The 14,829-nt window shown below is 38.2% G+C and overlaps 2 long non-coding RNA genes across 2 annotated transcripts in view; both read right to left on the minus strand.

The window, feature by feature from the left end:
• Positions 1–1,458: 1,458 nt before the first annotated feature.
• On the minus strand, positions 1,459–2,770 carry LOC123576098. The gene is made up of 2 exons (XR_006701160.1): positions 2,712–2,770; positions 1,459–1,560 (listed from the first exon to the last, which is right to left on the minus strand). It is a non-coding gene; the product is annotated as an uncharacterized LOC123576098 (long non-coding RNA).
• A 236-nt stretch (positions 2,771–3,006) lies between these two features.
• The window catches only part of LOC123610818, a 137,114-nt gene continuing 125,291 nt past the window's right edge, over positions 3,007–14,829 (minus strand). The window contains exon 4 of the long non-coding RNA XR_006718302.1: positions 3,007–3,171. This is a non-coding gene — a long non-coding RNA (uncharacterized LOC123610818). The remainder of the gene's footprint in view (positions 3,172–14,829) is intronic.

Raw genomic sequence — 14,829 nt, forward strand, 5'->3', positions numbered from 1 at the left:
GCTTCCAATACCAGCTAGTCCTACCTACTCATTAGAATTCATCAACTTCATTAGAAACTGAGGCCCAGGTAAAGGACTAGCCAAACATTCATTAATTAGAAGAACTCTAAGAATGGCAGAATAGGAAATACTGTGGTTTACCACCCAAATCTGCCTTCCACAGCTGAGGCACTCTCCAGCTGCTGGGAGTGTTGGCTGCTGAGATGTCACAACTTAGACCTCTCTACGAATTGTCCTCAGAGGAGGATGTGGTCTCACCGAGGATGACACTCCTTCTCTGGAGTATCCCAATCAAAGGACTGATCTATGTGGAAGCATGGCCCCTTGGCCTCCACTTCAGACATCTCTGAATGTTCATACAAGCTCTAGAATTCCCCTTGAGATGAACGAAGGCCTTGGTGCAATTGCACCATATTTCAACTGCTCTCTCTACACATTCGGCTTCTCTCTTTCCTCACAGGAATTGTTCAGAGTAGCATTCTGCAATAAACAGTTTGCATAGAAATTGCCCCCTCAGCTTTTGTTTCCCAGGGAATCCAGTCTATGGCACACAGTGGGACCAATTTAACAGTTGTTTAATTGCCAACTTTGGAAACATATGAATATTCTAAAGTGTCTGAATTTTTAATCACATTTTAAAGGTCAGGAGAGTAAAGAAAATAATAAAGTGAGTAATTTGAATCCCTCATCAGTTATTCCTCAATGTTAAACTAAGAAATATAAGTTCTCTTATCACTGACAGTTATAAAACGAGTACTTTCAAAACTCGGTCACTTGTACTAGGCAAAGATTTACTGAGTCTCTGATACATATCCCACATAATGCAAAGAACTATGAATGTTAAGAGAAATATGACACAGGTTCTGTCATCAAGGAGCAGATATTTAATCACCTATTTGCAATAAAGTGTATAATTGAAGTAATTAAAGTATGTATCATATAAAGAAATGGGACAAAGGAAAAATGATTACTCTGTTTTGGTGAACCCAAGGAATCCTCAAATAGAAGATATTTTAGCTGTAATTATAAAAATTAGTAAAGAGCTAATGAGGTATAAAAGGAAAAGGTGGGAAGAGTTATTCAGGCAACTCTAATATCATGTACTAAGGCACAGAGGCAACAAGGACATTCTGTTGGAGGAAATTCAAGTAATTCAAGATGGTTGTCATGGAAGGAAAGAGTATCAAGACAAGAATGGGGTAGGATGGACTATGGAGATTGTCTCCCAAACTAAGAAATACACATATTCTCTGCAACATCATAAAACTTGCTTTTAAATCTTATTTCTCCTTCTTTTGAAGGAAGGGAGTATTAATACGGGGAGTTTTCCCTTCTATATCCCTCTGGCTACCAATCTGACCCTTACTATGAAAAACTCCTGAGGCCCCAAATGTACCATTTGCAATAAATTATAATCCAAGGCTCATAATTTTAATTGCTTTAGGGTGACTTCGTTCACCTCGGTTTGCTGTTCTCCTTGGCTTCCACATGATGTTTTCCTAAAGTCTCCATCCAACAGAGTTTGCTTATTAAACTGTTCTATGTTTCAGAAGGAGCATCCTGGAAATGGCAGGGAGAGAATTTTAGAAGAAAGCAAGATTGGGAATAGGATAATAAGGTAAGATACTTGGGCACAGGTGTAAACCAAGACAAAGGACCAGGACACAATGACCAAGTCCCCCTAATGCAAGCCTCCGTTTTATTGATATGTGTACCCTCTGTCATGTTAACATGTAGCCAGGTCTTACCTCTAAGTATATCCCAAGTGACTATGCCAGAATAAAATCTAAGTGTCCCCCAGTCATGTCTTTAGGAACCAGCTAGTTATCCTGGTAAATTAATTTATGGTAGACTTTAACTATTCCATGTTCAACATCTCCCATATGTATCTGTAGTTGAACCAGGGTCTTAATGGATATGTCATGTCTTAACACTGAGGGATGAACCACTAATGATGAAATTGCAGGTTGCTGTGAAGTCTTCCTATGCCTAAGGTCAATCACCTTTCCAACTACACGCATCTCTTTCCCATCTCTTAGTGATAAAAAAAATCAAATATCACTATGTTACAAGCTGTGCATGAAAGGAAATTATTTAAAATTGGAAGAAAAGAGGGGCGCCTGGGTGGCGCAGTCGGTTAAGCGTCCGACTTCAGCCAGGTCACGATCTCGCGGTCCGGGAGTTCGAGCCCCGCGTCAGGCTCTGGGCTGATGGCTCAGAGCCTGGAGCCTGTTTCCGATTCTGTGTCTCCCTCTCTCTCTGCCCCTCCCCCGTTCATGCTCTGTCTCTCTCTGTCTCAAAAATAAATAAACGTTAAATTTTTTTTTTTAAATTGGAAGAAAAGAAAGAATTCTGAAACATCTAAACATGTATTTTAAAACTTTACAAAGAGTATTAGGGTCCTTACATTCCAACTTTTGAAATATACAGATAAATCAACCAATACCATAAAAATAAAGTAATGAGCCCCATGATTAAGTAACTTGTCCACATTGGCGAAGAATCCAAGGTTACAATTCAGGTCACATGTATTCAATATTTCAATTCAGTCTTTTTTTCCAACACTTAATGCATAAAAAATCCACCACAATTCTACTACATTCTAAAAGAATGAGGCGTATAATGGTGACTTGGTTGGAATTACAATAGCCAATGTTAGTAAATTCTTTTCAAGCCATTTTAATCGAGTTTTTAAGAAATTCTGCACTTACCCATTCAGCCGAGATTTTATAGAACCAGAATGTGTGGTTCATCTTTTGTAGATTTCTTTTTTTTTTTAATTTTTTTTTTCAACGTTTATTTATTTTTGGGACAGAGAGAGACAGAGCATGAACGGGGGAGGGGCAGAGAGAGAGGGAGACACAGAATCGGAAACAGGCTCCAGGCTCTGAGCCATCAGCCCAGAGCCTGACGCGGGGCTCGAACTCACGGACCGCGAGATCTTGACCTGGCTGAAGTCGGACGCTTAACCGACTGCGCCACCCAGGCGCCCCTTGTAGATTTCTTTCTAAATTATGTTTCTTGTCAAAATTGTTCCCTTGGAGCAGCCTGAGCAGATTTCTCCACTGCTCATCTCTGACCACAGGGATACTTGTTCCTCCAGGTGTGGGAACTCGCTCTTCATTTAGGAAGCCAGTTTGAGGGCTTGGCTTCAAATCCTTCTTGGTCACACTGGAGGTTAAATAGATTCAATTCAATAATACTCAGTTTTTTAGGCTTCTTTCTTCTTATCCTTAACAGTTATGTTTACTTAGAAACATGGAGACCAAACATTGAAAATTTCTTGAGTTACAGATCCTCAAAAGATAAGTGGAGGAGGCAGACAGAGGCAGGCATGAAAAGAACTCTATCCTCTGACCTCCCATAAAAAAATAGTCGATACACATATATAGTCATGATTGTAAACTAAAGTGCTGGCGTTATAAACCAACTGTAACAAATATATAAACTATTAGATTTGTGATGAAAATAGTCAGAGGAGAGCAAAGAATAGTTAGCAAGGAAAAAAAAAAAGATACACTAGCAAGAGATGCCAGGTTTACACCAAAGAGCTGCAAATCGTTCTATTAAATGATTTAAGATAAATAATATTTGGAACTTAAGTACATTAAAAAGTTTATAATAGAGTTTACAATGGTATTATCTGATTGACCAACACATTTTAAAATTGTTATTCCTGAGTTACATATAAAATGCATCAATGCTTTTAAATGAGAGAGATTCATTGTTAAGCTACTAGAATTTAAATAAAAACTTGAAACCAAAAAAAAAGAGAGAGAGAGAGAGAGAGGCGCCTGGGTGGCTCAGTCAGTTAAGTATCCGACTCTTGGTTTCAGCTCAGGTCAGGATTTCACGGTTCATGAGATCGAGCCCCACATCAGGCCTCTCACTGAGCACGGAGCCTGTTTGAGATTCTCTCTCCCTCTCTCTGTCTCTCTCTGTTTCTCCCCCTCTGCCCCTCTACCCCGTTCATGAATGCTTTCTCACTCTCATGCTCTTTTGTGAAATAAATAAATAAAAACTCAAAGAAAAAAAAAAGAAAGAATCCATATTCTGTGCTATAAGGTAGCATTTTAACAAAGTAACAAATTTAATTCCATCATATATGATTTACTTTGGCAATTCTGTATGATGAAGACAGATAATGTTTATGAGTGAATATCAAATTAACCATGGCTTTTAAGAAGGAAAAAGCCATAGGTTTATTATTGGTGAAAAATTCTAAGTAGAGTAATAATCTATATAATAAATGAAATAAAAGTAAGCTTTCAACAAAATAAAATTGATAATTATCCTTACAATAAATAAATAAGGTTCAAAAAGAGACTCACTGAAAGAGAACCACAAGCTACTATCTTTTTTTTATGGATATAAGTGATATATCTATGTCAAGTAAATTACCAAACATTTCAGACCAAGCAGAAAATCTCAAGAACTCTATTATAAATTAGAGGTTATGTGAGATAAGCGCTAGATAGCACCATTGATATTTTTCTATATGATATCAATATAATTTTATAACACATAGATGTTACAATAATTAAATCAATGAAAATATGAATAGCAATTACATTGTTAGTATTGGGCATATTTGCTAGTTAAAGTATATTTGATCATTTATAACTGTTATTAAAGCATAAAATGAGAAGAATTTGAGTTTTCTTCACAGAGTATTGCTTGACATCTATTAAATGTTTAGATAAAAATGTATGCTCATGTATATGAGTTATTACTACATCAGAAAATCTAATAATGAGATTCAGCTTGCTGAAAGAAGAGGAAGGGGGTGTCTGGGTGGCTCAGTCGGTTGAGCGTCCAATGTTTGATTTTGGCTCAAGTCGTGATATCAGGGTCATGAGATTGAGCCCTGCATTGGGCTCTGTGCTGAGCAGAGCCTGCTTGAGCTTCTCTCTGTCTCTCCTTCAGTCCCTCTCCCCCACTTGCACTCTCAATCTGTTTAAAAAATAAGAAAAAGGAAAAAGAAAGAAGAGAAAGGGAGAGGAAGAGGAGAGAGTTACATAAATGGCAAAGGATCTAAACTGATACAGTAACTTTTAATTCAGAAAAAGAGTTGACCACAGTATTTAATGTATATCTGTCAATTAGCATTGTCAAAAATACATGTGGTTTCATGTGATCTAGGAATGGGAATATTCCCATGGTCTTCATTACACTCTAAGCCACTTTAATTCTGATTCTAATATATTGATTAATTTAATTAACATTATATGAAAGTTTTATTCAATTCTGATGAACAAGTGTAGTAAAAAATTTAAGATGTTTATCCACTCTGAGTTAAGTAAAAGGTTCAAGCTATAATTTTTCTTTAATGTAGTCAAGTTTAAAATGCAATACAAGGGGTGCCTGGGTGGCTCAGTTGGTTGAGCTTCCGACTTCTGCTCAGGTCATGATCTCACAGTCTGTGAGTTCTAGCCCCGCCTCAGGCTCTGTGCTGACAGCTCAGAGCCTGGAGCCTGCTTCAGATTCTGTGTCTCCCTCTCTCTCTGACCCTCCACCATTCATGCTCTGTCTCTCTCTGTCTCAAAAATAAATAAACATTAAAAGTTTTTTAAAATAAAATAAAATAAAATAAAATGCAATACAAGTAGAGGCTATCTGCAATTATTTTTTTTACAATTTTTAAAGAAAGAATTTATGTAAATCTTTTCATGATTCACAGTCATGCTGACTTCGAAATGATCAAATAGCATGTTATTGTTATCAGCTAGCAAGTAACAAAAACATGTGAAAAATAGGTGAAAATTTTTTATGTTAATTATTTTGCCTATATTTCATCACAGGGCAGGAATGCAAAAAGAGATAACACAAATAAATTTCACCATTAAAAAATGATTCAGGCAACAGTTAAACAAAATAGAACGGTGAAAATCATATGCTCTGTTCTTTTAATGTCCTGCTACAAAGACAATATCACTTTTCTTAAACACATTGATTTCTTCAACTATTGTATTTCCCTACAACACTAAAAGAATCAGATGTTAATGGGAAGATGGCTTGTAGATTTGCATGTGTGTGTGTGTGTGTGTGTGTGTGTGTGTGTGGAGAGAGAGACAGAGAGAGGAAGAGAGAAACACAAATGGAGAAAGCTAATTATACACAAGCTACTGTGCAATTATTAAAAAAATATACAGACCAAATAGAAACTGGAGACGTAGACAAACAGAAATATATCTATAAACAGAAATTATAGAAAACTCAGGTTAAAATGTATTCAAAAAAGACATGGTAAGATGTATGCAAATGCCTATTTGTGGAGACAGTAGATGAAAAAGATGAAAAGCCATCCCAAAGTACCTTTTGGCATTGGAAAATTTCTAAGAGGTTTTCAGAAATAGACTTCATCAAAGGTAAAGATGGGGGAATCCCCAATTTTGGTGAAATGGCAAAGGCTGATAAACTTTGATGTGATAGAATATGAAAAATTATGGACCAGCTAAAAGAGAGCTAAAGAAAAGGGACCTCATCCCCTAAAATTACCTCAGGTCCTTCCTACTCAGTTCCGAATCTGCCTCACATACCTATTAGAGGAAGAGAAATGCACTCTAATGTAGAATAATTTAAATACTACTTAGAAACAGTCTGTCAATAGTAAGGCAGGCAATTAAGAATTGTATGAGGGGTGCCTGGGTGGCTCAGTCGGTTAAGCATCCAACTTTGGCTCAGGTCATGATCTTACAGTTCATGAGTTTGATCCCCGAGTCAGGCTCTGTGATGACACCTCAGAGCCTGGAGCCTGTTTCGGATTCTGGGTCTCCCTCTCCCTCTGCCCATCCCCCACTTGTGCTCTGTCACTCTCAAAAATAAATAAACATTTTTTAAAAAATGTACGGAAGGGGGAGCGCCTGCATGGCTCAGTCGGTTAAGCATCCTACTTTGGCTCAGGTCATGATCTTATGATTTGTGAGTTCTAGCCCCCGCATCGGGCTTTGTGCTGACAGCTCGGAACCTGGAGCCTGCTTTGGATTCTGTGTCTCCCTCTCTCTCTTCCTCTCCCCTGCTCACACTCTGTCTCTCTCTCTCTCTCTAAAATAAAATAAATAAACATTTTAAAAAGGTATATAAAAAAGAATTGTGTGAAAGTTGTTGCAACTGAAGTCTAGAGAAAGCTTCAAATATACCAAGAGAACAACCAAAAGCAACTCATGAAGTAGAGGAAGAAGATAAGGAAAATGAAGAAGAGGGAAAGGATAATAATAAATAAAATTATATAAAACAAAATAGACACCAATCTTTATGTGAATATCTTGGAATAAGATAAACACCACAATCAAGTGCTTTACTTTTGAGATATTATGTACCAGCCTCATTAAATGTACTTTCAAAATGGGATAATGGTTGCATATAGTTGCTATAGACGCTAGAGATTCTTTAGATTGTGTGACCAGAGTACATAAAACAGCCGTGCTTTATGAACATTTTGTATGTCATTCTACATTTAAAAAGTCAAAAGAGGTTCTCTCTTCCTCATTTGGTGCACTTTACTCTTGGTTAACGTGACACGTAAAATGTTTTGTGATTTTTAAAAAATGTCTCAGATGTCCTAGACAGTAAATTCTCTCGTGTATTTTTAAAAGCTATGAAATTATTGAAAACATATTTAGAATTTTGATAAATTAAAAAGAGAAAATTACCTTGATGTTTTTATAGTTTCGTAGGGTAACATTGCCCTTTGCACAAATTATGTGTAATTATGCCACAGTGCTCATTCATTAAATTTAGAGTCATTCTGTATACAGAGAATTAGAATTATATTTTCATTCTTAGTTTTGGAATGGGGCTCATTTGACATGATATTTTATTTTATTTAGTTAGTTAAGTGCAGAGTTTTATAACTAAAATGATAGACCTACCTTAGCAAATGAAGAACCAATTCAGCTATTAAAATTTCTATGAAAAACCTGTATTCAAAACAATATGTACAATATCAATTTTGTGCATGAGGAATGCTGACATGTAATTGAAGCAAAAAAAAAAAAATGGAGCTCCATTAAAAATATCAGGTGTTTTTATGTCAGTATAAGAGCCTGAGAAACAAGGTAAAAAAGGAAAGTTAATCAGTTGTTTAAGTCCTTAAGATACAGGGGTGCCTGAGGGGCTCAGCTGGTTAAGCATCCAACTTGATTTCAGCTCAGATCAGGTATGTTGGGCTCTGGGCTGACACACAGAGCCTGCTTGAGATTTTCTCTCTCCCTCCCTCTCTGCCCCTCTCTCTGTCTCTCTCTTTCCCTCTCAAAATAAATAAATAAACATTAAAATAATCCTTAAGACATAAAAAGATAAATGTCCATGAAGACTGTTGGGTTAGTGTAGTGGAATTATGGGTAATTTTATAATTTTCTTTTTTCTAAACTTTTCTTTATTATAATAATGGTGTTTTTGCAAAAGTAAGAGAAAAATAATTTTAAAACAATATATCTTAATTCTTTACAAGTAGCTCCAAGCTAAAGGCTTCAATGTTCATTTAGACCAGAGCAATAGCAGCCCAAACACTTAAGGAAATTCAAACAGCAGGTAAGTAGATGACTGAGATTACCTTTGTGATTGATTTTACTCAGCAAATATGATTTTTGTCTAATATTCAAGAAACAAAGTGATTTTCCTTCCTTGTAGTGTATATGTATCCTGCTCTCTTTCCTCTGAAGTATTGCCGTAAAACATGTGCTTTTCCACACCAAAGCTTAAACTCGTTTTCCTTTCTAATTCTGAAAGACGACAATAAAGGAGGTCACTCCTAACTGCCACCCACATTGTAGTGTTGAAAGTATTTCCCTATGTACCAAATAACCCCAGCAGGAGAGAAACAAGATCCTGCACTCCGTGTGTATCCTTGGACATTTCTGACCAGTAGAAAGAAATTTAAATACCAGCAGAGTGTTTCCACAAACTGACTACATACAAACATTTCTGCTCAAGAACAAAGCTACACCCCTCCTGAAGAGTCTGCTTTGCCAGTTACTTTGTTCAATGCAATTTGTTCTTGAGAAAATATTGTCCCTGTAATTCTACCCAGTCAGTGGATCCTTAAGCACTCTGTCTTCTAGTTGCAGGTTGTTAAAGTTAAACCATCTGCCTTTGCAGAATATGTTTTGTAATTATTTCATGGGTCAGAAAAAAATAACTTTTTCTTATTTGTAGCATTTTTGGTTGTTCACTGTCTCTCAGAAGTGGGTATGTTCGTTGCCCATTGGCCCATCAGGCATCAATTTGATCTTTACTCTCAGTTATTACTTCTTAGTTATAGAGTGCAAACATCTATTTCACATGTACTTTCTAAGCAAGTTATAATAATACCCACAGGGGAGCCGCATAGTTTCAATTATTAATAATAATGTCCTGAGTGAGAAGGAATTTACTTTTTGAAGTTAGATTATTTATGTTCTCAGTTGCTACCCACACATTTTTGGGGGTTGGGTTTGGGGGCATGTTTTATTATTATTTTTTCTTGAGTTTAAGTGGCCTAAAATGTACAGCTCAACAGTGTCAGAAGTCATATTTAATACTCATAATTCAAAGATGAAAAACATTTATCTCCTCACAAAACAAAGCAATCTTCTCACCAAAGCATATTTTATCTGATATAAATGTGTTTATAATACAGTAATACTTATCAAAACCCACATCGACTTCATTGTTGGTTACTATTCTATTCAGCTCTCTCTCCCCCCTCTTTTATGATTAGCACTTTTTAAAGAAGTGCATTGTTTTATAACTGATGTTCTCTGTTTGCTGTGTATTTTTTAACTGACAAAGCAAACAAAGTTTCTGGAACAGCTCCTCTCACCACTATCGACCTCAGGCCAAGCCCAGGGAATGTTCTCAGGGAGGAGGCAGCCACTCCTTCCCCTGGGAAACATCAAGCTAAAGATATGAATAAACTAAGGGAACTTTAGTCCACTAAGACAACAAATATCAGTGAATCATTTATTTGGTGACTGGCTCTATTTCACCTCTCACTCTGTCATTCCTGTAAAAGAATGTAAAAGAAGAAAGTCATTGTGGTTTCACAGATTCAAATCTATAGTAACAAAGTGAGGTATTATGACCAGGTATAGCTGGTCCAAAACAGAAGATTCAAATGAGCTGTCAGGTAGGGCAAGAATGTGGCAACTCCCTGAGTAAGATGCATAGATTAATACAGCTTTTGGACTCTAAACACAAAGTACTTCCTTTACCAAGATGTTGGTATCTGAAAGAGTGGCCCATGTGACATCTGTCTAAAAAGAAAGTGTTTCTTCATATATATAAAAAGTGTTCTTTCCACATAAAATTAAACTTGGACACAGCTGAACACAGGCAAAGAGAGGTCAGGAATTACATGTGATGAGAAAAGGTAAAGTAAAACAAAATAGAACATAACAAAATAAATGTGCAAATGAAAATAATAAAAGGAATGACATAAACACATGATTTCCAACACGAACATGTTCCATTATGTCAAGTGAATTACTTACAGTATATAACAGAATTCCAATTATTTTGTGAAGCATTCCATAATTTAAAAACAAGTATTTGCCTTTTCACCATGCCCACAACATAAAGTAAAAATATGCCCCTTTGTAGAATATATAAGAGCCTTCATTATCTCCTCTCATTCTGGTTTTTCTAATCCCTCCATACTGTGTTAGGTTACAGTCATATCAAATGATTAATCTCCAAAAAAATCATTAATTTCACAAAAGTGCTCCTTCTGTCTAGAATGCCTTTGCAACTCACCCCTTGCACTTCTTTAATATCCTCAGCCTGAAATAGTTCTACCTAATAGGAAGACTATTTAAATGTCCCTTTCAGTGCAACTTCCTTCCTAGACATTCCTATAACATATCCTACCTGTCTTTATTACAGTCTTTTCCATATTGTCAAGTAACTATTGACATGTCTGTGACATTGTCTAATCTGTGTAAGGTAGGGGATCGTATTTTGTTCATTTTAGTATTTGTAATATTATACACCAGCGAAAACCAATTTTTTTTGTTGACATGTCTAGGAGATAAAAAATTATTGAAGGAATATAAATAAACATTGAGCCGGAGGGAAGATGGCGGCATAGGAGGACGCTGGGCTCACCGCGCGTCCTGCTGATCAATTAGATTCCACCTACACCTGCCTAAATAACCCAGAAAACCGCCAGAGGATTAGCAGAACGGAGTCGCCGGAGCCAAGCGCAGACGAGAGGCCCACGGAAGAAGGTAGGAAGGGCGGCGAGGCGGTGCATGCTCCACGGACTGGCGGGAGGGAGCCGGGGCGGAGGGGTGGCTCGCCGGCCAAGCAGAGCTCCAGAGTCTGGCTTGAAAAAGCGGAGGGGCCTGACGGACTGTGTTCCAACAGCAAGCGCGACTTAGCGTCTGGGAGGTCATAAGTTAACAGCTCTGCTCAGAAAGCGGGAAGGCTGGAGGACAAAGGGAGGGAGAGCTGCTGAGCCCCCGGACGACAGAGCTCAGTTTGGTGGGGAACAAAGGCGCTCGCCAGCGCCATCTCCCCCGCCCATCCCCCAGCCAAAATCCCAAAGAGAACCAGTTCCTGCCAGGGAACTTCCTCGCTCCGCGCAAACACCCAACTCTGTGCTTCTGCGGAGGAGCCAAACCTCCGCCAGCGGATCTGACTCCCTCCCGCTGCCACAGGGCCCCTCCTGAAGTGGATTACCTAAGGAGAAGCGAGCTAAGCCTGCCCCTCCTGCCCCTGTGCACCTTGCCTACCCACCCCAGCTAATACGCCAGATCCCCAGCATCACAAGTCTGGCAGTGTGCAAGTAGCCCAGACGGGCCACGCCACCCCACAGTGAATCCCGCCCCTAGGAGAGGGGAAGAGAAGGCACACACCAGTTTGACTGTGGCCCCAGCAGTGGGCTGGGGGCAGACATCAGGTCGGACTGCGGCCCCGCCCACCAACTCCAGTTATACACCACAGCACAGGGGAAGTGCCCTGCAGGTCCTCACCACGCCAGGGACTATCCAAAATGACCAAGCGGAAGAATTCCCCTCAGAAGAATCTCCAGGAAATAACAACAGCTAATGAGCTGATCAAAAAGGATTTAAATAATATAACAGAAAGTGAATTTAAAATAATAGTCATAAAATTAATCGCCGGGCTTGAAAACAGTATACAGGACAGCAGAGAATCCCTTGCTACAGAGATCAAGGGACTAAGGAACAGTCACGAGGAGCTGAAAAACGCTTTAAATGAAATGCAAAACAAAATCGAAACCACCACAGCTCGGATTGAAGAGGCAGAGGAGAGAATAGGTGAACTAGAAGATAAAGTTATGGAAAAAGAGGAAGCTGAGAGAAAGAGAGATAAAAAAATCCAGGAGTATGAGGGGAAAATTAGAGAACTAAGTGATACACTAAAAAGAAATAATATACGCATAATTGGTATCCCAGAGGAGGAAGAGAGAGGGAAAGGTGCTGAAGGGGTACTTGAAGAAATAATAGCTGAGAACTTCCCTGAACTGGGGAAGGAAAAAGGCATTGAAATCCAAGAGGCACAGAGAACTCCCTCCAGACGGAACTTGAATCGATCTTCTGCACGACATATCATAGTGAAACTGGCAAAATACAAGGATAAAGAGAAAATTCTGAAAGCAGCGAGGGGTAAACGTGCCCTCACATATAAAGGGAGACCTATAAGACTCGTGACTGATCTCTCTTTTGAAACTTGGCAGGCCAGAAAGAATTGGCACGAGATTTTTAGTGTGCTAGACAGAAAAAATATGCAGCCGAGAATCCTTTATCCAGCAAGTCTGTCATTTAGAATAGAAGGAGAGATAAAGGTCTTCCCAAACAAACAAAAACTGAAGGAATTTGTCACCACTAAACCAGCCCTACAAGAGATCCTAAGGGGGACCCTGTGAGACAAAATACCAGAGACATCACTACAAGCATAAAACATACAGACATCACAATGACTCTAAACCCGTATCTTTCTATAATAACACTGAATGTAAATGGATTAAATGCGCCAACCAAAAGACATAGGGTATCAGAATGGATAAAAAAACAAGACCCATCTATTTGCTGTCTACAAGAGACTCATTTTAGACCTGAGGACACCTTTAGATTGAGAGTGAGGGGATGGAGAACTATTTATCATGCTACTGGAAGCCAAAAGAAAGCTGGAGTAGCCATAATTATATCAGACAAACTAGACTTTAAATTAAAGGCTGTAACAAGAGATGAAGAAGGACATTATATAATAGTTACAGGGTCTATCCATCAGGAAGAGCTAACAATTATAAATGTCTATGCGCCGAATACCGGAGCCCCCAAATATATAAAACAACTACTCATAAACATAAGCAACCTTATTGATAAGAATGTGGTAATTGCAGGGGACTTTAACACCCCACTTACAGAAATGGATAGATCATCTAGACACACGCTCAATAAAGAAACAAGGGCCCTGAATGAGACATTGGATCAGATGGACTTGACAGATATATTTAGAACTCTGCATCCCAAAGCAACAGAATATACTTTCTTCTCGAGTGCACATGGAACATTCTCCAAGATAGATCATATACTGGGTCACAAAACAGCCCTTCATAAGTTTACCAGAATTGAAATTATACCATGCATACTTTCAGACCACAATGCTATGAAGCTTGAAATCAACCACAGAAAAAAGTCTGGAAAACCTCCAAGAGCATGGAGGTTAAAGAACACCCTACTAACGAATGAGTGGGTCAACCAGGCAATTAGAGAAGAAATTAAAAAATATATGGAAACAAACGAAAATGAAAATACAACAATCCAAACGCTTTGGGACGCGGCAAAGGCAGTCCTGAGAGGAAAATACATTGCAATCCAGGCCTATCTCAAGAAACAAGAAAAATCCCAAATACAAAATCTAACAGCACACCTAAAGGAAATAGAAGCAGAACAGCAAAGGCAGCCTAAATCCAGCAGAAGAAGAGAAATAATAAAGATCAGAGCAGAAATAAACAATATAGAGTCTAAAAAAAACTGTAGAGCAGATCAACGAAACCAAGAGTTGGTTTTTTGAAAAAATAAACAAAATTGACAAACCTCTAGCAAGGCTTCTCAAAAAGAAAAGGGAGATGACCCAAATAGATAAAATCATGAATGAAAATGGAATTATTACAACCAATCCCTCAGAGATACAAGCAGTTATCAGGTAATACTATGAAAAATTATATGCCAACAAACTGGACAACCTGGAAGAAATGGACAAATTCCTAAACACCCACACTCTTCCAAAACTCAATCAGGAGGAAATAGAAAGCTTGAACAGACCCATAACCAGCGAAGAAATTGAATCAGTTATCAAAAATCTCCCAACAAATAAGAGTCCAGGACCAGATGGCTTCCCAGGGGAGTTCTACCAGACGTTTAAAGCAGAGATAATACCTATCCTTCTCAAGCTATTCCAAGAAATAGAAAGGGAAGGAAAACTTCCAGACTCATTCTATGAAACCAGTATTACTTTGATTCCTAAACCAGACAGAGACCCAGTAAAAAAAGAGAACTACCGGCCAATATCCCTGATGAATATGGATGCAAAAATTCTCAATAAGATACTAGCAAATCGAATTCAATGGCATATAAAAAGAATTATTCACCATGATCAAGTGGGATTCATCCCTGGGATGCAGGGCTGGTTCAACATTCGCAAATCAATCAACGTGATACACCACATTAACAAAAAAAAAAGAGAAGAACCATATGATCCTGTCAATCGATGCAGAAAAGGCCTTTGACAAAATCCAGCACCCTTTCTTAATAAAAACCCTTGAGAAAGTCAGGATAGAAGGAACATACTTAAAGATCATAAAAGCCATTTATGAGAAGCCCA

Source organism: Leopardus geoffroyi, chromosome C2, assembly GCF_018350155.1.
Source record: "Leopardus geoffroyi isolate Oge1 chromosome C2, O.geoffroyi_Oge1_pat1.0, whole genome shotgun sequence".
NCBI lineage: Eukaryota > Metazoa > Chordata > Mammalia > Carnivora > Felidae > Leopardus > Leopardus geoffroyi.